This window comes from Astyanax mexicanus, chromosome 9 (assembly GCF_023375975.1).
Source record: "Astyanax mexicanus isolate ESR-SI-001 chromosome 9, AstMex3_surface, whole genome shotgun sequence".
NCBI classification, from domain to species: Eukaryota; Metazoa; Chordata; class Actinopteri; order Characiformes; family Acestrorhamphidae; genus Astyanax; species Astyanax mexicanus.
In genome coordinates, this window is record NC_064416.1 from 15,093,762 (window position 1) to 15,117,189 (window position 23,428).

A 23,428-nucleotide genomic window follows, 5' to 3' on the forward strand; every position below is an offset into this window, starting at 1 on the left:
CACTAATGGTAGCTAGCTTATCACTAGATTTAATTCTTTCCCCAGTAACATTAGTGTGTTAGCTAGCTTGTCACTAATGGTAGCTAGCTTATCGCTAGCTTTAGTTCTCTCCCCAGTAACATTAGTGTGTTATCCAGATGGTCGCTATGGTTAGCTAGCTCGACGCTAGCTTTAGTTCTCTTTGCGATAATGAGAAGAGAATGAGACCTAGACTCAAGTATTACAACACTATGTGTAGTATTAAATTTTAGACTTTTTAGTGAGTACGACAGCAAGCTCTCATGTGTTTATCCTGCCAAGGAAAGAAAGGATTAAAGTAAAAAGAAAGAAAGAGAAAGAAAACACGAATAAAGTTTTATCTATTGATGAAAGGGTTAACAATAAACAGGTAAATGAAAGCAAATGGAAGCTGTGGTGAGAGTTTACAGGAAGAGCTTCCTGGAAGTGTGGTTGACTCTGTTTACGCCTGCAGTCGTCTTCAGTGATTAACACCTGAGAACGTGTTTACTGAGAAATTACAAAGCAAAGCGCTGAGAGATTCACCTCATTTGAAAGGCAATATCAACAGAATGATAATATATCGTCGCTGTCCTATGAAAAACACTTATCTCCATTTTTATCGATTTTTAGTTTACTACATAATTTGAACAGACAAACTGTCCCTTACACTGTGCCGAAATTTCTTGATGAACGGACCAATAGAAATTCTTCAAAATGACCTGAAATAAACTTTTTTTACATTGACTTCCATTGAAATTGAAGAAGGTTTTTTCCCTCTCCTGTAAAGTTGCTGTTTTGGAGATAAGTGCTTTTCATTGGACAGCAACGATATTCTCTACTGTATGTCCAAAAGTGTGTGGACACAGCTTCTAATGAATGCTGTATCTGAATCTAAATTTGGCTACTTTACAATGTTTTCATTGCCGATACATATGTGCAAATGCATACATATATGTACAGCTTGTCTAGTCCCTGTAGAAAATTACTGCCAATAGAATAGGACTCTCTGAAGCAGATAAATATACAGTATTTTGAAAAATTAAGAGCCTCCAGCATTAAGCTGGGGAGCAGAGGAAGTTTGTGTGTGTTTTGTATCTAGAATGTCTAGCTGTATATCTGGAATGAAGAGGCTCTATTCTACACTTTTAAGATGTTTTGTGGAGTTGGGGATAAGGTAGGGTGGCCATACAATGCATATAATAAAAGTATGTATAAATGATGCATGAATTATGTAGTATGTATGAAGTATGTGACTTTGGTTAAGGTAAAAACTGCTCAGATGCTGTTTTACAAGCCTATTTACTTCCTTGTTATTTACAACAGTTCACAACACAGTTTTTTTCATTATGATGGGCTTGTTAAAAATCGGATAAACTTATTTTTTGTTGCTTGAATCAGCCTAGCAACCTTTTTTATCGTTTTTTTGTTGTTGTTTTTAGCTGCCCCAGCAATTCGAACAGAAAGCACCCTATGGTCCTTGTAAATACTATTCTATTTATATGCCTAGAGTTAGCTTTAAAGATTTTTAGCCTTACTTTAATATTATCCTTAGATAGACATTATGTTTAGCCCTTAAAGGCTTTCATTAGTGGACTGAGATTATATCAAGTTTTTGGAGTAAATACAGTAAGTCAATACTGTTACATTTCTTTTCTGAAATTCTATAGGTCTGAGTTTTTTTTTTAATTGGAACCTTTTTGAAAAAGAAGCCACAAGATGATGTCACATGTTTGCCTACATTATGAATGCTGAAAGTGATTTTCCACGAGGGACCAATGTGTCATATATGTGCGTTTTATGTAGTGCTATTTTTTTTTTTTTTTTTTGTCACAGTTAAATGGTTTACAGGCTTATATGGTGGCTAAAAAAGTTTGCTGAGTGTAAACAACTATTTTATTCAATATTAAATTAGTGTAATTAACGCTTGACATTTCTACAACAGCAATTTGGGACACAAACGCTATAAAAAAGAGCTGATTTTTCGTCTTGGATAGATCATATTTGATGCATATCAAAATAATTTGAAGGAGGGCTCAGAGAGATCAGGTTATTAACGGAAATAGCTACAGGCCTAAGTATGCCTGCAAGGTTATTCAGATGCTGAATGATTCCGAACGCAGCACCATTAGTACATAGAAACATTTACTACCTCCAATGCTGCTTTCATGGTGAATTCTCTTGGAAACAGCTGTCTACCTGTGCCTAATTATGACAGAGAAATTAAACACACACACACACATACACACACACACACACACACACACAGGAAGGAACTGATGTTGCCAGAGAGTTAGAATGCAGCAGCTGTGTACCTGTATCCCACTGGTACTGAGCAGTGGCTAATTATAGAGAATTACTCTTATACATCTCTCTCTCCCTCTCTCTCTCTCTCTCCCTCCCTCTCTCCATCTCTCTCTCTCTCTATTTCTCTCTCTCTCTCTCTCTCTCTCTCTCTCTCTCTCAGAGAACACCCACAGATGCACTTTGCTCAAAAGTTAATCGACTGTCTGACTTTAAACTTCACAACAACACAACAAATGATCCTAACAGTGGTGGATGAAGTAAACAAATCATGTAGTTGAGATACTTAAGATAATATATAACACCACTAAAAGTAGAAGTCTTCCATTTAGACATCCACTTGAGAAAAGTATATATATATATATATATATATATATATATATATATATATATATATATATATATATATATATATAAATGCGTTTCCTGATCATTAATCACTTCTGGTTACTCTGAGACACCATTCCCTATTATAGATTACCTGGATTACTTAAATCACAGGGTGCTGGATTCCCATTAGCTCCCAGAATTCAAAGAGAAGAGCCTTATCTTATGCAGTCTCCCGGTCTGGAAAAACTTTCCAGAAAATTTAGGACTTAGACACAGTCTCAATCTTTAGTGTCGAGTCTAGACTGAGAACATAATAATGTTAAATAATGTTTCCATTTAGATCAGGGGTTCTAAACCTGTGGGTTGTGATATAGTCCCTACAAGGTCACGAGAGTAATGGTAATTATAGGCGTTTTCTCCAAAAAATGTATAGAGAATGATGTCTGGTTTAAACTTGAAGAATCATAAAAGCCATATCTGTCTGCACAGCACAAGTACTGTATGTAGGATGCAGTAAATGCTGGTACATCTAAAACAAAAATAGAATATCATTAAAAAGTTACTTTATTTTAGTAATTAAGTTCAAAATGTGAAACTCACACAGAGTGATCTATTTTAAGTGTTTATTTATTTTATTGTTAATGATTATGGCTTACAGCCAATAAAAAAAACATAAAAAATCAAGATCTCAGCAAAATGAGAATATAATATTAATAAGACCAATTGGTACTTTTGGCAGTGTGGGCAGTGTCCCAGTGTCCCTGGAAAATGAAATCTGCATCTCCATAAAAGTTGTCAGCAGAGGGAAGCATGTAGTGCTGGAAGATTTTCCAGGAAAACAAAACTGCACTGACTTTAGACTTGATAAAACACAGTGGATCAACACCAGCAGATGACATGTCCAAACCATCACTGATTGTGGAAACTTCACACTAGACCTCAAGCAGTTTGGACTGTGTGTCTCTCCACTCTTCCTCCAGACTCTGGTCTCTTGATTTACAAATAAAATGTAAAATTTACTGATGATCAGTGACGGTTTGGAGAGTCATGTCATCTGCTGGTGTTGATCCACTGTGTTTTATCAAGTCTAAAGTCAGTGCAGCATTTTCCCACAAAATCTTACAGCCCTTTATGGTTCCCTCTGCTGACAACTTTTAGGAAGATATGGATTTCCTTTTCCAGCAGGACTTGGCACACTGCCCACACTGCCAAAAGTACCAATTGGTCTTATATAATATTCTAATTTTCTGAGACACTGACTTTTGGAATAAAATCAACAATAAAATAAATAAACATTTGAAATAGATCACTCTGTGTGTAATACATCTATATAATAAATATGTTTCACATTTTAAACTGAATTACTGAAATAAAGTAACTTTTTCAATCATCTGCATGTCAACTATACAGTAGAAACATTGTTCCACATGACAGCTCAGCACATTAATAAATTGCAGTGTTGCACACATGTACATTTTTATACTATGTGAAGAAAAAAACAAACAAAACAAATAAAATAACAAAATATGCTGCTTTTAAGCCACATGTGGTTCATTTTTGTGCCTCACAACAGTCCCAATCGTTGCAATAAGTGAGTAAATGTATCTAATTATTACCATATTTTCAAAAATCCCTGCTGCCAATCATTTTTCATTTTTATACAAAGGTCCAGAGATTCATAGGCACAGGAAACTATTATAAATTGTTGTCTAGATGCTGGTGCTGTCTACCTTCCCAACCTCCCCTTGCACGTAATCACTCGACAGTGTTTTTTCACAGTGGAGTGGTTGGAATCCAGGGTTTTCAGAGTGTATTCATGTCTATGTTACCTTCTGGCTCTCTTTATTTAGCTATGCTGCTAAAGTAAGATCTGTACTCTGCTAATCTTTTCACAATTTTCTGTTCTCCATAAAACCAGACAGGACTAAATCCATCTCTTTAACTCTTTAATCTGAGGTAATTAATGCCCACATGTCCATCATCACTTGTAAAAACAGTTTAATTATCATAGTATTGCAAGTACTATGATTTATATGTACTATTATCACTTTTATCATTTAGCAGTGGGTAAAATGTAAAGTTTCTGAAAGTATTCATTAGTAGGGGTATCCACAAACATTCGGACATTATATTTTATCAATTAAATCATAATGCTGCCTAGCCCTATGTACTATAAAATCATTTTACACACTGGCAGTGTTTAACCTCTCCGCTGTTCTAATCTTCCGGCTGCTCTTTATCACAGGCTGGTAGGATCGGGCTCTATCGGGCGGCTGAATGATCAGGGACAGCGGGCTGGAGAAAAGCTGCCTAAGAGGGCGGGTCGATTTCCATGGCTGCTCGGATCAATGAGAACAGCTTCAGATGCATTAAGCCTCTCGACTGAGTGCTGCTTTGTGACACACTCGCACACACACACATGCACACACACTGAGGGCATGCTGATTAACTCTCACACCTGACCAGTGCCATTAGCCCCTCACCCGCAGTCTCTTTCAGCACAGGTGTGCAGCCTAATGGGTCAGATGAGCACCAGCAGTTACAGCTGCTTTTTAACTCTCAATTTGTGTTTATTTTTACATTTTACAATATGTAATGTAACAGTTGTTCACAATAAAAGAATCCCTTAAAACGTATTTAACTGCTTTAAAGCTTGGACAATATGAAAAACACAAACAAAATTTGCAAAAGTATCTTTATATTTTTCCCTCTACACTAAAAAATAGTATTAACCAATAAAGAAAATGGAAATTTTAGTGCATTAGGGGTAAAACCACAAGCCTAAGCTAAACACCATGATCTCCAATCACTCAGACAGCACTGCATCACAGCATGAGCAAAGGATTACTTCACAAACCTTTGTAAAGTTCTACAGTACAGAGTTACATTTATTAATGCCTATTAAAACTTTGCAAAACAAAACAAAAATCTTATGTGAACAGAAACAAAAAGGACCATCCATACTGTTATCAGCACAAAGCACAGAAACCAGGATCTTTCATGGTATGGAGATGTTTCAGTACACTTCTGTGATGCAGCATTAACCTTCTAAGACCTGGACTTTTGCTTGGTGTGCATTTGTTTATTTCTCCTGGCTTTTTGGGATTAGTAGGACCTAGTAGGACAAGTATAAAAACTAAACTTTGTCTTTGTACAGAAAGTAATTTTTGCTAAAAAACACATTGTCATATGGGGACAGCAATTTATTTTAACATTTAAAAATACCCCTCCCATTTAGAATCAAAAGGAAAACTTTTATTTTAGAACTTTTAGCTTTCTGTGGTAAGTAAATAAACTAGTTTCAAACAAAAATATGTTGGGAAATTTTACCTGGTCCATGTTTCTGTTTGGACTGACTGTAGAAACACTTGACTGGGATTCCCGCCATCATGTTTATAATCTCATGTGACCACTAGACGGTACAGACAGTGTCTCTATATGAGGTCAAAGGTTCAACGTTTTAAAACTTTAAGTATCACGGTGCAAAGAAGCAGAAGTTTAATGTCCCCAAAAGATGTTTATGCACAAAGTTCACTGAAATCTAAGAGCTTTTAAGATGTTTTGTTTTTCAAGAAATTCCTATGCAATTTTCAAAAAGATAATGCAATGCAAATATAATGCAGAGGCTCTGGATTGGCCTGCCTGTAGTCCTGACTTCTCTACAACAGAGAATGTGTGGAGAATCTGAGGAGAATTTTGAAACAAAACTGATGCACACTTTAAAGATGTGTGTAAAATAACACCTTTAACACTTAATCATTTTCTGAAGGATTAAAATGCAGAAATGGATGTATATTAACAAATGAAATGAATTTGACCATACAAAACTAATCTTGGGATTAAACAGAGTGCAATGAAATAATGAAATGGAAAATTTGTTTATATTTATTAAAAACTAGTGCAACGTATTTGTCTCATATTGGCATGAAATCTGTCCGATTCATTTCAGTTTAAATGAGTAAACAGTGCATCTAATGATTGATCATTACCATAAACTGCTCTGTAGAACCAGTTTGTTTAAACATGGGGCATAAACACTTGCTTCTCTAGCGTCAGACGAGCGGTGTCGGAAAGTGGTGAAAAACACACAATTAGTGGAGGAGCGCAGCTCACAGCTCCATTATGCAGAAATGCTAATCCCTCTCCCACTGAGGCGGCAGTGTTGTAACAATTAGTGAGTGGAGAGTGTAATTCCTGTGTTTGATATTGAGATTTGGCAGAGGAAGGGCCTTAATCAAGATCAATCGCTTCAAAGCAATCACACATTTGCATTGTTTTGTCCGTACTTTTCCCTCCTTTTGTTCTCCTGGGACAATAGTAAGAGGACGTGTAATTATTTCAGCTTCTGCACTTCAGCCAATCAGACCTGTAAAAAAACAGTGTAAGCTTAAAGGCAAGTCAATGGGTAGTCTAACCTACTGCCTGTAGCTTTAAATTGGATTAATAGGAACAATTTAAGGGTGTATACTATAAAGTTTATAGTGGGGACAGGTGGTTAGTCAGGGATATTTTTTTTTTTAAGTTTAGGGTTTGTGGCTTAGCAAATATTTTTCAAAATATGCCTCAACAAAAAGTTATGAACAAATACATATACACTCTCAGCCATAACATTCACTGAGAGTTTTTTTTTTTTTATAATTTTATTTAATTTTTTTTTCCATTTTCTCCCCAATTTACACGGCCAATTACCCAACCCACTAATTAGGACTCCCCCTATCACTAGTAATGCCCCAACACACCAGGATGGTGAAGACTAACACATGCTTCCTCCGATACATGTGAAGTCAGCCACCGCTTCTTTTCGAGCTGCTGCTGATGCAGCATTGCCGAGCAGCCAGCGTGCTCAGAGGAAAGTGCAGCGGTTCGGTTCTAATACATCAGCTCACAGACGCCCTGTGCTGCAGACATCACCCTAGAAGTGATGTGGGGAGAGAGCGCCACCCACCCACCCAGAATGCCGGCATCTTGATGGCAAAGCTGCATGAATGGGGGTTCGAACTTGCGACCTCCTGCTCATAGTGGCAGCACTTGAGACCCCTGGACCATTCGGCGCCCCAACAGTCAGTTTTTTTAACGCAATTTAATTACATGACCAAGTTTGACCCCAACTTCTGCCGTATTCTGCCACGCCCCGCCCCGCCCCGCCCCCGCTCAATGCACAGATTTTTTTCCTGTGTCCAGTTGTAACGCTCTAGAGCTGGTCTCGGTTCAGATTTCCAACTCCGACTTCATACAGTGATATGAAGCAGATAAGACACTCAGACAACATTCCACTTGCTTAATTATTAGTTCATTCATGAGCTAGTGCAGCACAAAAGCACACTTATAACATTTCCCACTAATTTATTTTACATGTTGTGGGTACCAAAGAAAGGCTCTTCACAAAATGCTGCAATTGACCATAATATCAACATGATACATCAGCTAAAATATGTTGTCTTATTTATTTCTATTCTGTTTTCAAAGTTCTTTAAACATAACGTGGGTCAAACACATGTCAAGTTTTGTCACAGGCTACAGTGTAGGCTAAGCGAATACGCGCATGGCATAGATTCAACAAAGAAGCATACATTGCCCTTAAGAAGTTGAGGATCTTGATAGAACCAACATTTGTCCAGCACTAGCCCCTCGCTTACTTTCCTTCAACCAAAGGAGCTCCAGTTCCTGCTCCTCTGATGATTTCAGTATTCAGTGGCTCAGGTTGTTGACCCAGCGCCACTCCCTTAAGCTCCTGACCCAGGTTCTGCTTCCTGTCCTTGATTCTACCCCTACTTAAATTTGTGCCAATAGCTGTAGAGTAGAATACCCATCTAATAACACAATGACGTTATATATACAGCTCTGGAAAAAAATTAAGAGATCACTTCAGTTTCTGAATCAGTTTCTCTGATTTTGCTATTTATAGTTATATGTTTGAGTAAAATGAACATTGTAGTTTTATTCTATAAACTACAGACAACATTGTCATTTAGAGTATTTATTTGCAGAAAATGAGAAATGGCTGAAATAACAAAAAAGATGCAGAGCTTTCAGACCTCAAATAATGCAAAGAAAACAAGTTCATTTTCATAAAGTTTTAAGAGTTCAGAAATCAATATTTGATGGAATAACCCTGGTTTTTAATCACAGTTTTCATTCATCTTGGCATGTTCTCCTCCACCAGTCTTACACACTGCTTTTGGATAACTTTATGCCTTTACTCCTGGTGCAAAAGTTCAAGCAGTTCAGCTTGGTTTGGTTTGATGGCTTGCGATCAACCATCTTTCTCTTGATTATATTCTAAAGGGTTTCAATTTGGTAAATTTAAAGAAACTCATAATTTTCCAAAGCTGTATTTATCTGATGTGATCTAGACCTTGTTGGCAAAACAAACCACATAAATACAGAAGGAATAGTCCTGAAAAGTCAGGAGTTTTGATGACATTGTGTTTCTGTTCTTCAGCTCAGATAAGATAGCAATCTGTGGCCTATTCAGCATTGCCCAGAAAGTCTTTTCATATGGAAAGTTGTATTATGGTGGTCTGTATTAACAGGATCTATTAGAATACTTTCTGTCTCCCTCTTTATCTCCTTCTCTCTCTCTCTCTCTCTCTCTCTCTCTCTCTCTCTCTCTTCTTTCTTTCTCTCTCTCTCTCTCTCTCTCTCTCTCTCTCTTCTTTCTTTCTCTCTCTCTCTCTCACTCTCTCTCTTCTTTCTTTCTCTCTCTCTCTCTCTCTCTCTCTCACTCTCTCTCTTCTTTCTTTCTCCCTCTCTCTCTCACACTCTCTCTTCTTCAGACATTTCAAGATGAATTTAGTAATACCACAGATAATGGTTCTGAAAAAGAAGCCTTTAATCAGAACTGGATCAGTGTGTGGTGTGTGTGTGTGTGTGAGTGTGTGTGTGTGTGCATGTGTGTGTCCCACTGAGTTGATGGTGTGCACCCCTCTAAGGTTCATTATGTGATTTCTGTGTGTGTGCACATGATGGGAACATGGACATACTCCACATACTCAAGTCTAAAATGAAGTGCCCAGCAGAAATGAACTGCTCATGAAAGGCTTAGTGCATGATTTCAATTTATGTGTGTGTGTGTGTGTGTGTGTGTGTGTGTGAGAGAGATGGACAGGGACTGCAGGGATTATTTTGTGTGAAGGGCATTGTGCTGAGTAAATTCACTCCTGCTCCAGAGAGAGGGAACGAAGGCCAGCAGCACTCAGTCCTCTGATGAGCTTATACAGCCATGCATTCATTAGTGTCTAATACATTCAAATACCATCCCCAGCTTTACAGAGCCAGACCCACTCACACTATTGTTATTTCATGTAAAGGTATTAATGCCAACAATTGGACTCAGAAGACAAAACCTTTTTTTATTTTTTTTGCGCTTGACTAAATCAAACAGATAAAAGATGGAATTATGCAAATTACTTTATCTGGTAATAATTCAAACGTCTTTGATTGTCCAATTAAAATATACATATGTGTATGAGAAGTATGCATGTATAAGCTGATACACTGATTAGCATAACAAGACTGTACTGTGTAGGTCTGTCAGTCTGACTCAAATATCGGTAGAGTGTACCTATAAGACTAACCCATAATGTGGAGGCATGAGAATAAAGATTTTTTAGGTCACTAACCAGATACCCCTCTCATGAGGACATCATACAGCCCATATATTAAGTTTGTTGTTTTGACTCTGAGCTCCACAGTGCGGTTCTGTACAGGAATATAGAGATATTTACAGCTGGTGTGCCACAGCATTTTTAGGGCCCTATTTTAGTGATCTATACCACGCTGGTCAATTGCGCATCATGCTGTTTGATTTAAGGCGTGCTGTGTCTTTGGTATCATGAAAAATATGCTTTGCACAGCTCGAAATATGCAAAAGGCTTGTACTAATTATTTTAATCAATCATGAGTGTAACATGAAATAAACCAATCAGTGTGGCAGTTGTTGATACTGCATGGCTAAGGTAGGATTCAGAGTAGATTAGGCACATGAATTTTGACTGTTGTCAGGGTTTTTAATCAGTCAGTTGCACAACTTTTCCACCATCAAGATAGAAACATGACAGATATTTACCTGCACACAACTCACTTCCAGACCACTACGCCCATCTGTGTAGATTCATAAACTCCAACGCTAACTTAATGGCACAGGCCCAAGGCATGAAAATAGACTGCAGACAGGGAGTAAGATAGCAATGAGCATCTCGACATGCCTTGCATAGGATGTACGATAGAGCCCTTTAATGTTGTTGCATCCAAAAAGTAAAGTAATTGACTTTATCTTGAGATATTACACAGCACATTACAGAAGACCTGCATGATGATGCTTCTCATAGTTTGGCTGGAAAGGGCTAATCAATGTGGGTGATCACCTGATTGAGCTGAAAGATGATCAGCAATCAGTATTGCTGCCAAAAACCCTGATTGGTCCATCTCTAGTATTGAACCAGGTACTTGACAGGTGACAATAGAAGGGGGGTGTTTATTGTTTCTATAAAACAATGGTGATTGAATGGTAGGTTTTGAAACTAAGTGTTAACTAAATTAAATCAAAGTCTTGGTGGATTGACCTGGTTGAATAAAGGCTAAATAAATGAAAAAATATAATAACATCTTTCATTAAAAATGGTTCATTAATTGTCCATTACATGGTCTGTTTAAAGCGCTTATGAGTATAACCTACAGGATTAAGCTATTTTATCATGGTTACTTGGTTTGACCACTGATCATCAGCTCCAGATGGCCTATATCAGGAAAAGGTCATAGGTCACAGTGTGGTCATCTTTATCACTATTAGCGTATTGTACAGTAAAGAGGCTGTTTAAATGAGTTGTCAGGGCAGGGGGAAACAGCGTTCATGGCCGAATGTACTGCAGTGGAGAAATCTGTCCCGGTCCATTTCCAGCCTCCTCACTGTACCTAACAATGATGTATAACAGAAACACATACCTTCAGGCAAATTATGCAACCTTGAGTGACATCCTATTAGCCAACACACAACGTCTCATTCACCAATTAATCAGTCAAACCACTGACAGCCAGAACAAACACAGCTAATACTATAAATAATAAGATATTGTAAAAAAAAAAAAAAAAAGAAAAAAAAAAGTCAGACCATATAGTGGTGCTAAGGCTACTGAAGTCTGACTGTGCTTTTTTGACATATGTACTCCTTAGTGGTGTAACAGTATACACAAATTAAGGTCTTAACTAGCAAAAAAATATACAAAAAATGCATTAAGAATTCCAGAATGTCCCTCTGGGATCAATAAAGTATCTATCTATCTCCATCTAAAGATGGGAACACAATAGTTACACAAAAGTTACAGATTGTTACACTGAGTTCATTTGAACATTCTACACCAATATATATAGAGTTATTTTTTACTGCCTAGTGTACAGAAAGTTGTACTTAATTATAGGCCATAAGTGTAACTTAGTTATAACAAGTATATTACCAGTGTTAAATAAACTGAATCTATTACAGAGGTAAATTTAACACAGTCCCACAGTCACTCTAGGATAAGATATATTTTAGAGATAAATCAATACTGTCATGTAATTTATACACAGAGTAATATATTAACTTTATGCAACCCCTGGTGAATTTTTTTTATATATAATTAATTATAATATAATATACTAACAGGTTTATGCACTTTTTTAAAATACTTATTTAAAAGAACATTAATATTATGCTTTTGAAACTAAACTTTAATTCTATTTTTATAAAGTACAATTTACTGTATTAAAAAAAAACTGCTATGAAGTACACTTTTAAAAATACTTTTAAAATACTTATTTCCAAATTTACTTTTGTACATTTTTAGCAAAGTGTTTTAAAAACAAATGCTACAGTAGTTCACTTAAAGTACAGTGTAGCATGTAACTTTTTAGAAAGTTAATTAATACATTTAAAAAATAATAATTGCAACATGCTAAAATTGTAGTACAGTATATTAAAATATATTTTTATACCCAGCAAAATATACTAAAAGTGTGCTACTTACACAAGACAGGAACAAGAAGCGTATTTGTACTTTAATGTAAATATATTTAACATCAATCTAGATAAAGATATAGAATCGTAAGCATTTAACATTTAAATGTATTGTTGTCTTAGCAACATGAAAAACGACTGCACAAGCAGATTAGTCAATTTGTTACAGATAAAAAGATGAATACCATTGTGAATAACAACATATATACACATAGATTACAGATTAAAATAATTTACACTGCTAAGAATCAATAACTATATGTACCATCCAATACTTCTGTATTCTTATTAAAGTCTGTTCACACTACATCCCCTTCTTCACCATGTTAATTAATTATAGTACACAAGCTACTGTGTGTCCTCGGTAGGACTGCATGCACCAAATTGTAACTATTTGCAATGAATACGTGTACCATAACACCCCTAGGACTCGGACATCAGCAAGACCATTCTCCAGTCTAACACCTCTACAGAACTTTTCATCTGTTCATCTGCAGGTCTAGAGCAAAGTTTCTCTTGGCCAATTAAGAGACTGGACACTGTGCCACTGGCAGAAATCCACTGATTGTTAACCTAATGTGACTTTGGCTCACACTCTAGGCCCTTAGAGCTCCTACAAACCTTTGGGCAGAGATTATTTTCCTCATATTATCTACAACACTCAATTCTACATGATCATTTTTGATCGGCATAGCATAACTCTGTGTTCACAAACAAGAAATTGATAAGAAACATTGGCTTCTAAATCTTATAAGCTTAAAAAAACTGCTCAAATAAAAACATGACAAACATGTTATCTAGTAGTAGAATGAGGCATCATGTGATGATGCCATATGGCTGTTCTGGATTCAGTCCTACAGAAAATAACACAATCAGCAAAGTGTTTTTCTTTTTCTGGATGATGTCATACTCTGGCAAAACAAAAACTCAATGATTTGTTTAAGTAAAATTAAATGTTGAATTTCCAGTTCCTTGTGAGAAAGAAACAATTTGTAGCTGTGACAGAAATGGCAACCAAGCAAAAGATGGATTTTTAAAAAGAATAAATAATTTAGCTTGGTTTATACAATTTATTTTAGTAGTGTTGGATATTTACACAACAACAAAGCATATGTGTCAGCCAAGAGGATTTCTCTTTAACCTTTTGAACCCTACCAGATGATATATGGCAGCATTAGCTTAGATTCGGCATTGGCTATATGGAATTGGGCCAAATGAGGTTTATACTTGGCAAAAGGAGATTTGGCAAAAGCTGCTTGAGCCGAATTCTATATTATACTCAACAACCGGGAAGTTGGTGCATGGAAAACTGTTCCAGCTAGGAACAATTGTTGTTTATTGTTGTTGTTTATACTCAGCAACAAGATGTGCTTGTATATGATTTTTTGCTACCTGGTATAGGTTTATTGTTCAGCTATTATTCCTAATGCAGTTCCTATATTGTTATAATATTGAATCTATTGGTAACTGCTTGATTAAGCATTTCTTGTGGAGTTGCATTGGGTTATATTTAATAAAGCTATAGAACTAATCTTATATGTAAGATTCAGGGTCGGTGTCCAGCACAATTTGCTGATTTTTTATTTTCTATCAGAACTTCTAAACCTGCAAATTAACAGAAGAGTTCAATCAGGTGTGCATGGAAGTGTAGTTTACATTTACAATACTGCAACAGGCATTTGTGGAGAACTGAGAAATACAGAAGCAGTATCTGAATTAAGGATTTTTACACTAATATGACTAATGGGTAAGGCAGAGTTCTGTTTCTGATCATGATCACAGTCACCTAATTATAGATTTATTTCACCCGTTTCCCCGCCTATATATACCCTCTCATTTGTTCAGTTCCTTGCCAAGTTTTGACTAGCCTTACACTAGCTCTACAAAGCATTTCATGTCGTTTTTGTTTTGTTTTTCTTGCATTTTAAATTAGTAGCATATAAAAAAACACTGCTATCAAACACAATGGAAAACCCACACTGCTTCTTCTTCCCTGTAACTCATTAAACACTGTGGGACCATTTTGCCGGTAATGGATACATGCAAAAATTACAGCAGGTAATAAAATGTACCAGGTTTGTGCAGTTTAGCACAGCATGCGAATGGAGAACAAGCTGTTCCAATGTGAACAATTAAATTTCTTCAGTTCTAACGTAGCTTTTTCTCCAGCATGAGAGGGTACTGACTATCTGAAGCACTTCACATCCATGTTTCTTCAGCTATAGATTACTTAAGTACACTTCACATTTGTCTAGTCTGTGTAGGGTAAATCTTTGGGATGGTCATGTAACATTAAAATCTATATGAAGTGGCTGTTCTGTGTGTCAGATACTGATAATGGCCTCCGCTTTGAATGACTCTGGATTGCTAATTGGTCTTGTAAAATCCAATCGCACTGCGGCTCATCCTTTACTGGTGGCAGATTTATTAGCCAGCAGCTCCAACCAGTTCCAGGCCTTGTGTTAGAAGTTTTACTGTTTAAGATTCACCTTAAAGATGCTAAGAGATAACCGAATAAAAAAGTGATGATAAACTGACTATATGATTTCATATATTTCTTAGAATACATATAATCTTTAATATTGTATACATTCATTATCAAAAAAAACAAACTATAATGGAATGGCCCACAATGGCGGCGTGTCATCTCTAGTGACAAGACTCACTTTTGTCTTATGGATGCACCGTGGTCAGCGCCAAGATTAACGGTTTGTTTACAGGTCACATATACTATACCTGGTGTCTTAGTGTGGGCTCCAATTTTGTATAAAGCCAGATCACCTTTGGTCTTCACTACAGGCAATTTGACAGCCCAACATTACGTTAATGATTGCCTGCAAACCAGTGGTCCTACCTTTTCTGATGCACACTTCAGTGCTTTATTCCAACAGGACAATGCCTGTCCACACACCACTGCCATATCAAGAGCTTGCCTTCAAAACACAGATGATATGCCATGGCCAGCCACATCACAAGACCTGTCCCTGATCAAAAATGTAGGTACACTATCAACACTCCAGTCCCTCAACAATCTGCAGAAAATACATGAATATTCAAGCTGCTTGGGATGGATTATCACAGGGTGTCTGGGATGTTGTGTTGCACATGTTTTACACATTATTACTAGAGGTGTAACTCAATAAATATAGTGCAATAACTTTGATGACAAGTGAACGCTCAGGATCAGTCAATTAGTCGAAGTGTTGAAAGGAAAATAGGCAAGTATAAAAATCTGACTTTGACAACAAACAAACAACGATAAATAAATGACTGGGTCTGGATATCTCCGAAACATCAGGCTGGTGGGGTGTTCCAAAAGTGCTCCAGTGAAGGATAACTAGTAAACCTTGAGCCTCATTGATGCTTGTGGAGGCCCACCTCACAATTTACAGAGCTTAAAGCATCTGCTGCTAACATTAATCCTGGTACCAGATACTACAGAGGTTATGTGGGGTCCATACCTCAACAGGTCAGAGCTCTTCTGGAGGCATGAATGGGTTCTACACAATATTATGCTAGTGGTTATAATGTTATGTCTCATTGGTGTAACAAGTCATTGTAAAATGTGATGATATTAAAAGCTACTTGACTATGTAGGCAATAATATAGTAGACAGGATGCACCCAGCACCAAACTTTGATTATATGATCATATGGACAATGGTTTCCTTTAGGGATAGAATACAGTATCAGTCACCAGTTTTTAATTGTTTTTAAATGTTTTGCATTGTAGATTAATACTAAAGTTATCCAAACTATGAAGAAAAACATGTGATAAACAAACCAAAATATGTTTTATTCTGGTTTTAAGCACCTCTTGCTTGAATGAGGTAGAGTTAACAGCTGTGCTGATCTTGTCAAATCAATAACTTGAATTACTTGCCCTCTTAATGTGTTTGAGAGCATCAGTTGTAAAGTTGTGAAGAGGTAGAGTTGGTATACAGTAAACAGTCCTATTTGAGTAATAGTATATATTATGGCAAGAATGACTCAACTCTTTATTTAAGTAAGTAACAAAAATGAATTTCCACATTGGGGATTAATAAAGTAATCTATCTATCTATCTATCTATCTATCTATCTGTCTGTCTGTCTGTCTGTCTGTCTGTCTATATTACATTAAGAAATAAAGGTCAGTCTATCCTTCAAAATAAAATCAAAATCGTTGAAAGTATCCTCAAGTGCAGTCACGAAGACCATCAAAAAATTTATGATGAAACTGGCTCTCATCAGGACTATCTCTGTTGCTCAGGATAAGTTTCCAGCCTCAGAAAACACAAGTTAGAAGCACTCCAGAAAAGAGTCCATCTAAATGCTTCACATAGTATTTTGGTTTGTTTAACACTTTTAAGGTACTACATGTTTCTTTCCCAGTCTGGATGACTTTAGTATTCATTTACAATGTAAGACAGAAAAAAATAATAAATAAAAACAAATAAAAAGGTGCCTTCAAATTTTTGACTGGTATTGTACTGTATGAGAAATCCTAAAAAGACACTGATGAGAGTAATGGCATGCAATGTGTAGGTTTGAAATATTTAAACCCTTTTGAAATATCAAAAACCATGCAAGTTACAATAGTAAACAAAGCAGCATGAATACACATGCGCAGTCAAGCCAAGCCAAGTCAAGTTCTGCTACTGCCGCTAGTTCCAGTTGAAGCAGTGAAATAAAGCCTCCAGACGATTAAAAACCTGGACATACCTGAATTTCCCGCGTAGTCTTCTCTCTGGAGGTGTAAATTTGTGGACAGGCCTGCTGAAAGTGTCCACAGGGAGAGTGTGGGATAATGGAGAGTGAGAATTGTTGAACACAGAGGCTTACAGGTGAGGACTGCCGAGTGTCCACATGCACCCGAGTGCATTAATGGAGCTAATAGGATCATGCTTGGCCATCTGTTGCACTCAGCAGGAGCCACACTATAAATACGCAGAAGCTAGCGGCAGAGGACCCTGGGCTAGCCCAGGTTCAGGCTTAGCCTACTCCACAACTCCACACAGCGCTGAGGCCAGCAGCTGGTATTAGGGGATATCCCTGGTGTAACCCCTCCATTACATCATTCAAAGGTTCAGATGCTCAGTCGAGGAACCCAGCTCGGACAGGAGCTATGCCTGCTATGTCAGGACTGTTCATACCTCATACGACTGTTAGCAACAAAGCTAAGAGGCTATCCTTGGCACCAGCTTTCCACTGCAGTACACCCATCATCACAGGGAATGGCTTGATGGCTACAGTCAGCTCATAGCATCACTGAGGGCCTATTAATCATTTTTGCAGCACTGTCCTGAAGCAGGAAGAGCTACATTCAATAGCATTTAATTATGTGATAAAATCAGCAAGATCCTATCTTTCTGCAAATCCGGTTCCAGTCATTAAAACTCTTAACAATTAGACAGAAATGAGGGAATGTTAAAACACAGATACAGACAGCTCTCTTTTGTGTTTAGATAAACGACAATTGAAGACTCTGACAGTTTTGCCCGTCTACACATAATTATACACAAGACGCATTTCCAGCACATACAAAACTGTAGCTTCAAAATCAGAATCAAACTTTTTTACAAGAAGAGTTCTTGACTTTCAAGGTCTTGATCCTCAATTTAAGGGCTCAATGTGACATGGTTTTAAGTCGTTTTGGTCCGTTTTTATTGGTCTATTCATGATGCAATGTTAGCCCAATATTCAGGGCATCTGGCATTGTCAAAAGTCAAGTGGAAAATAACCAAGTACGTGCTTTTCCTAAAGGAAACACAGAATGGTTGTGCAGCTGAATAGCAGAAGCGAGGGATGAACAACAAAAAAAAAAAGATATAGAAGAGTGCAGGTCAGTATGGATCTCCATTAAGGCTTGAGGAATACATGAAGTTTGTTGGCTGTCGGGCACATAAGACTCAAAGCCTTGCTTCTGGACAAAAAATGAATAGAAGGGATGAATGGGAGGAATGAGGGATAGGTAAGAGAAAACAACAAATACATGGCTGCTGGATGGTATGGCTATGGATTAGAGTGTGGTGACTGATGAACAAAAGAAAAATAACCTAAATGGTGCAACAGCTGGCAGGGTCTGCAGCATTTAAGGTGGAATGGAAAAATAAAGTAAAGTAAAAGCTAATCAAAGCTAATTTCAGCTCCCCATCACAGAGAGATTAAGAAATGGACAATAATAATTCATTTCTGCACCATCTTCCCACTTTCTTAAGACATACAATGCCCTAAAAAGGACTAGGTTACTGAACTTTAGCGCTCCTGATGATGTAGCCACTGCTTGAAGGGTTGTCCCAATTCTTAGGGTGAAGGAATTTAACCCCTTCCCCCAGAGTTACAAGGGGAAGTGTTACACTCAAAAACAAGGGGTAGGGGTAAGTGGTAGGGCCAAGAGGTGAAATGGGATTGCATCCCATTTATTGTTTAATGAAACCAAGAGTTTTTAGCGAGTTTAAGTTTGTACGAAAATCATTCATCCAATCAGAAATCTGTGTGGAATGAGAATGGTGTTGATATCTTGAAAAGTGTGGGGTGAGTTACGCAGTAAAAAAAAAAAGGATGTAAATCATATAACAATATAGCTAATAAATTATAACAATAATAATACTGAATGTATTAACAATTGAATAATACATGGACAATAAATGGTGATAGATGACAAATCTACTTGCTTGGCTGCACACACACATTGCACTGGCTCTTAGCTCATTGATCAGGATTACACAGTCCACCACCCAGTACACAAACACAGACAGTTCTAATCATCATCAGACTGGATTTGTCCTGTAAACACAAGATTTCCTCTTGCTTTATCCACATAGTGTAACTTTATACTGATAAACTGCTCTTAACCACCATTATACTGTCAGAGGAGCAGATATGCACTATTTTATTTAGTTCTGGCAATAGAATACTAATAGAATATCAATTAAATTCCAATAGAATATGACTATCTGCAGCAAAATAACATGCCTAATTATAGATATGGACTACAGGGGTTTAAAACATACTGAAGCTGAATGAGGTGAGGTGCTGATCATCCAACATCCTGAGCAACTTGTTTGGTAACACTTCCTATGAACCCTGTATTCATAATGTATTATAAATGCATTTATAATACATTATATGACATGCATAATACCTTATAATGACTGTAATAAGCCTGTATAATAACTCTTACAGTGACATTCATAACACATAATAAACTACAAGTATACGAGTTTATAAAGAAAGGGCTTATAATGCCTTATAATATCTGTTAATAAGAACATTGTACAATGTAGTGTTGTAATGCGGTATAACATAAATTTGGTATATTTTAGTATAATGCATTATAATATGAAGCTATAATTTCTCAAATTAAGCTTTTATATAAGTGCGTAACACATTATAAAGCCTTATATACAGTCATTACTGTCAAGACATTATGAGCATAATAAAATTTACTTTATGTTTAAAAAGCATATGAAAATTCACTGCACTTAAAGTCAGTAATGACTGTATATAAGGCTTTATAATGTGTTACGCACTTATATAAAAAAATAATTTGAGAAATCATAGCTGTATATTACTATGCATTATACTAAAATATACCAAATATGTGTTGGAGTGCTTACAAAACTACATTGTATAATGTTCTTATGAACAGATATTATAAGGCATTATAAGCCCTTTCTTTATAAACCCTTATACTTATAGTTTATAATGTGTTATGCATGTCACTGTAAGTACTTATGAGTTATTATACAGGCTTATTACAGTTATTACAAGGTTTTATGCATGCCATATAATGCACTATGAATGCATTCATAAGGCATTATAAATACAGGGTTCATAGGAAGTGTTACCACTTTTTTTGTCACTGAGTGCTATCAAATCCTCACAGTCATGCTTGAAAAAATCTAATAGAAAGTCTGCTCTGAACATTAGAGACAGTTACTCCAACAAAATCAGAAAAAAAACTATTATTAAAAAAATACCCTTGATTCCAGAAGAAACAATGAATGCACAGATGTTCCGAAACTTCCATCCATACAGTGCAGATACTATATTCTCATGCTTATAGGGCTGATAGGGTATTTTATGGGTAATTAACAAATGTCCCTATTGGCTCCTTTGGCCTGTGGGCAGCTCTTCCTTATGTTCATAGACAGATGTTCCTGATTAGAGCGTCACATTCCCAGAATGCTCATTTGTGGAGGTTTTAGAAGGTGTGTGAACAACTGAACAACAACATGTTAGCATATCATTGCTGTCCAAAGAAAAATGTGTTTCTACATTTGTCAGGTCCTTGCCCTGTTTCCCTGTCATTTCCCTTCTGGGTTCCTGTTTCTCTGTGTTTGTAACTAAACTCTGTGTTTGACACTAAAACGTTTCCTCCTTAACTTTTTTCACCTGTGCTCATTTATAGCTCCACCCCCTCATTACCAGTCCCCAGGTGTTCCCTGTTTCCTTTCCCGACCTTGTGTGTGTGTATTTAAGCCCCTTCAGTGTCATCAGTGTTAGTTTGTCGGTTCTTGTACAGTACGTTGTTAGCATCTGTCCCGATTGCGTTCATGTACTGTTTGTTCTCTAAGTTCCTTTTTTTAGTTTATTGTTTCCTTGTTTTTTGTGGTTGTTAAAGGTTGCGTTTGTGTCTGTTCTCCACATCCTCTCATTGTGGCAGCCGTGACACCATTTTTGTGCATTTTAAGCTTACTAGAGAACATCAGAACTGTTGAATGGACCAGTAAAAATGCTGAAAAATGGCTTGAATTAGAAGTTAATTAAAAAAGGATTTTCTTCTACTCGAAACACTTGAGAATTGTTTTCCTCTGTAAAATGATGATATAAAAGCAGCCAAACATCCTATATACACAGTGTTTTGATATTTATTCTACATAATCCTCCAAAAAAAATATGTGGGAATTAACACAACCACACACTGAAAAAAAAAAGATTTGTTTGCTTGGTTTAGTTAAAAAAAATCAAGGAAACATTTTGCACTAAGCTTTTTAAAATGATCACTGTCAATGTATAGTCATGTCCCCTTGGGCTACCTTCTCTTAGGGTTACATGTTTTTTACATGTATATCTTATGTAATGGTTGCCTGACTGGCCTCACTTGAAATCAAAGTAATTCTGTGTCTATACTCAAAAGTCAAAAGTATAATCAAAATAAATAATTAAGTACTTAATGTAAGCTATTTTAAAGTTGATAGGTTCAACTTACTTAAAAATCCATCATGTTATGGGGCGCTGAGTGGTCCAGCGGTCTAATGCGCTGCCACTATGAACAAGAGGTCACAGGTTCGAATCCCGTTCATGTAGCTCTGCCATCAGCTGCCAGCAGCCACAGGGAGCAAAATTGGCCTTGCTCCCTCCGGGTGGGTAGATGGCGCTCTCTCCCCATCACGCTCAAAGGTGGTGACGAGCTGCACGCAGCGTCTGTGAGCGGATGTATCGGAATTGAATCACTGCGGTTTTCTCCGAGCGCGCTAGCCGCTCAGCCAATGATGCTTTGGCAGCAGGTGGAAAAAAAGTGTGACTAACTTCACATGTGTTGGAGGAGGCATGTGCTCGTCCGCATCCTCCTAGGGTCGCAGACACCACTTGTGATGGGGATAGCCAAATTGGAAGACAAAATCGGAAAATATCTGAAATACATAAAAAACAAATATTTTATCTACTTGAAATGTTCTATTCTTCAGTGTAGATCCTGGCACCATTTATTTGCATATAGAGTTCTTTTATCACTAACATTCACTGTTCAATGTGTAGTCATTTCCCCATTTCCCTAAAAATCAACTGGAATGTACTGAGTGTAAGTTGATATTTTACAAATTCTTAAGGATTAGTTGCTTTTATTTAATACTGTGTGTTAGAGCCAGTAATCCTCTCAATTTTTGATTTTATTTTATTTTTTCATTGTAGAGGCTCAAAAAGAAGCATTTCATGTCAATGGTCTTCAGGGGCAGGTTGTTGAATACAGAGGGATTGTACAGAAAATGATAACAGTGTGAATAATAGAGTGCAGAGTGGAGCTGAAGCTTATCTGCAGCATCATATTCTGCTGTGCTTGTGTGCCGGTGCAGCGCTGACAGCTGACGAGTGATTCAGCCAAAGCCTATGATGACAATGTGTCAGTATACCAACACAGCTCTCACAAACACACACACACACACACACACACACACTTACAGTCGCACACTCTCTCAGAATACTAAAGCGCTGATCAAACACAGCGGGAACTGGCAACCAGAGCGGACAAGCGTGACACACTCCCTACGAGCAATGTAAATGACACACATACACACACTTTCTTGATCGAAGTCACTCTTTCGCTTTTTTTTCTCCATCTCTCTTAAACACACAAATACACACACACAAACACACACGTACACACTGCTATCCTTCCTTCGTGCAGGGCTGAGAAGCTTTAGTATGCAGTGTCAGGCCTGTGTGTGTGTGAGAGCTGTGAGCTGTCTGTGACATGTGATGGTAAATGAGGGGAAATGGCTTTTCCCGGTTTGTTCAAATGCAAAGGCCAACACTGCTCTTCAGCATCAGACTGCTGCTCCACGCCATCTGACACACTTGGCACAGAGACATAACATTTCTGAGGTTTGAATTACACATAAGGAAACTGTCTTAAAGCAGCAGAAAACACCCAGAGTTGTTTATGATTTTATAATTTAAAAATAGGCTTTTCTTACATCTAATACAAAAGCTCTTCAAAAGACCTTCAGAGGAAAAATGACAATATAGTTATACTCATTCTTTGAAAGTGCTTACAGCTCTCTCATCTCCTGACTTGACACAGACAGTAGGTACAGATCCCT

At 37.1% G+C, this 23,428-nt stretch overlaps 1 protein-coding gene across 3 annotated transcripts in view; it reads right to left on the bottom strand.

The window, feature by feature from the left end:
- shank3a (SH3 and multiple ankyrin repeat domains 3a) overlaps positions 1-23,428 on the bottom strand; it is a 475,306-nt gene that overhangs the window by 373,203 nt on the left and 78,675 nt on the right. Inside the window, exon 1 of one of the 3 annotated variants that reach the window (XM_049483670.1) lies at positions 17,328-17,446. The exons of the other annotated variants lie outside the window; for them this stretch is intronic. The gene's annotated coding sequence lies outside the window, so the exon portion shown is untranslated. Of the gene's footprint in view, positions 1-17,327; positions 17,447-23,428 lie in introns of those variants that run through there. 3 annotated transcript variants of the gene reach the window in all.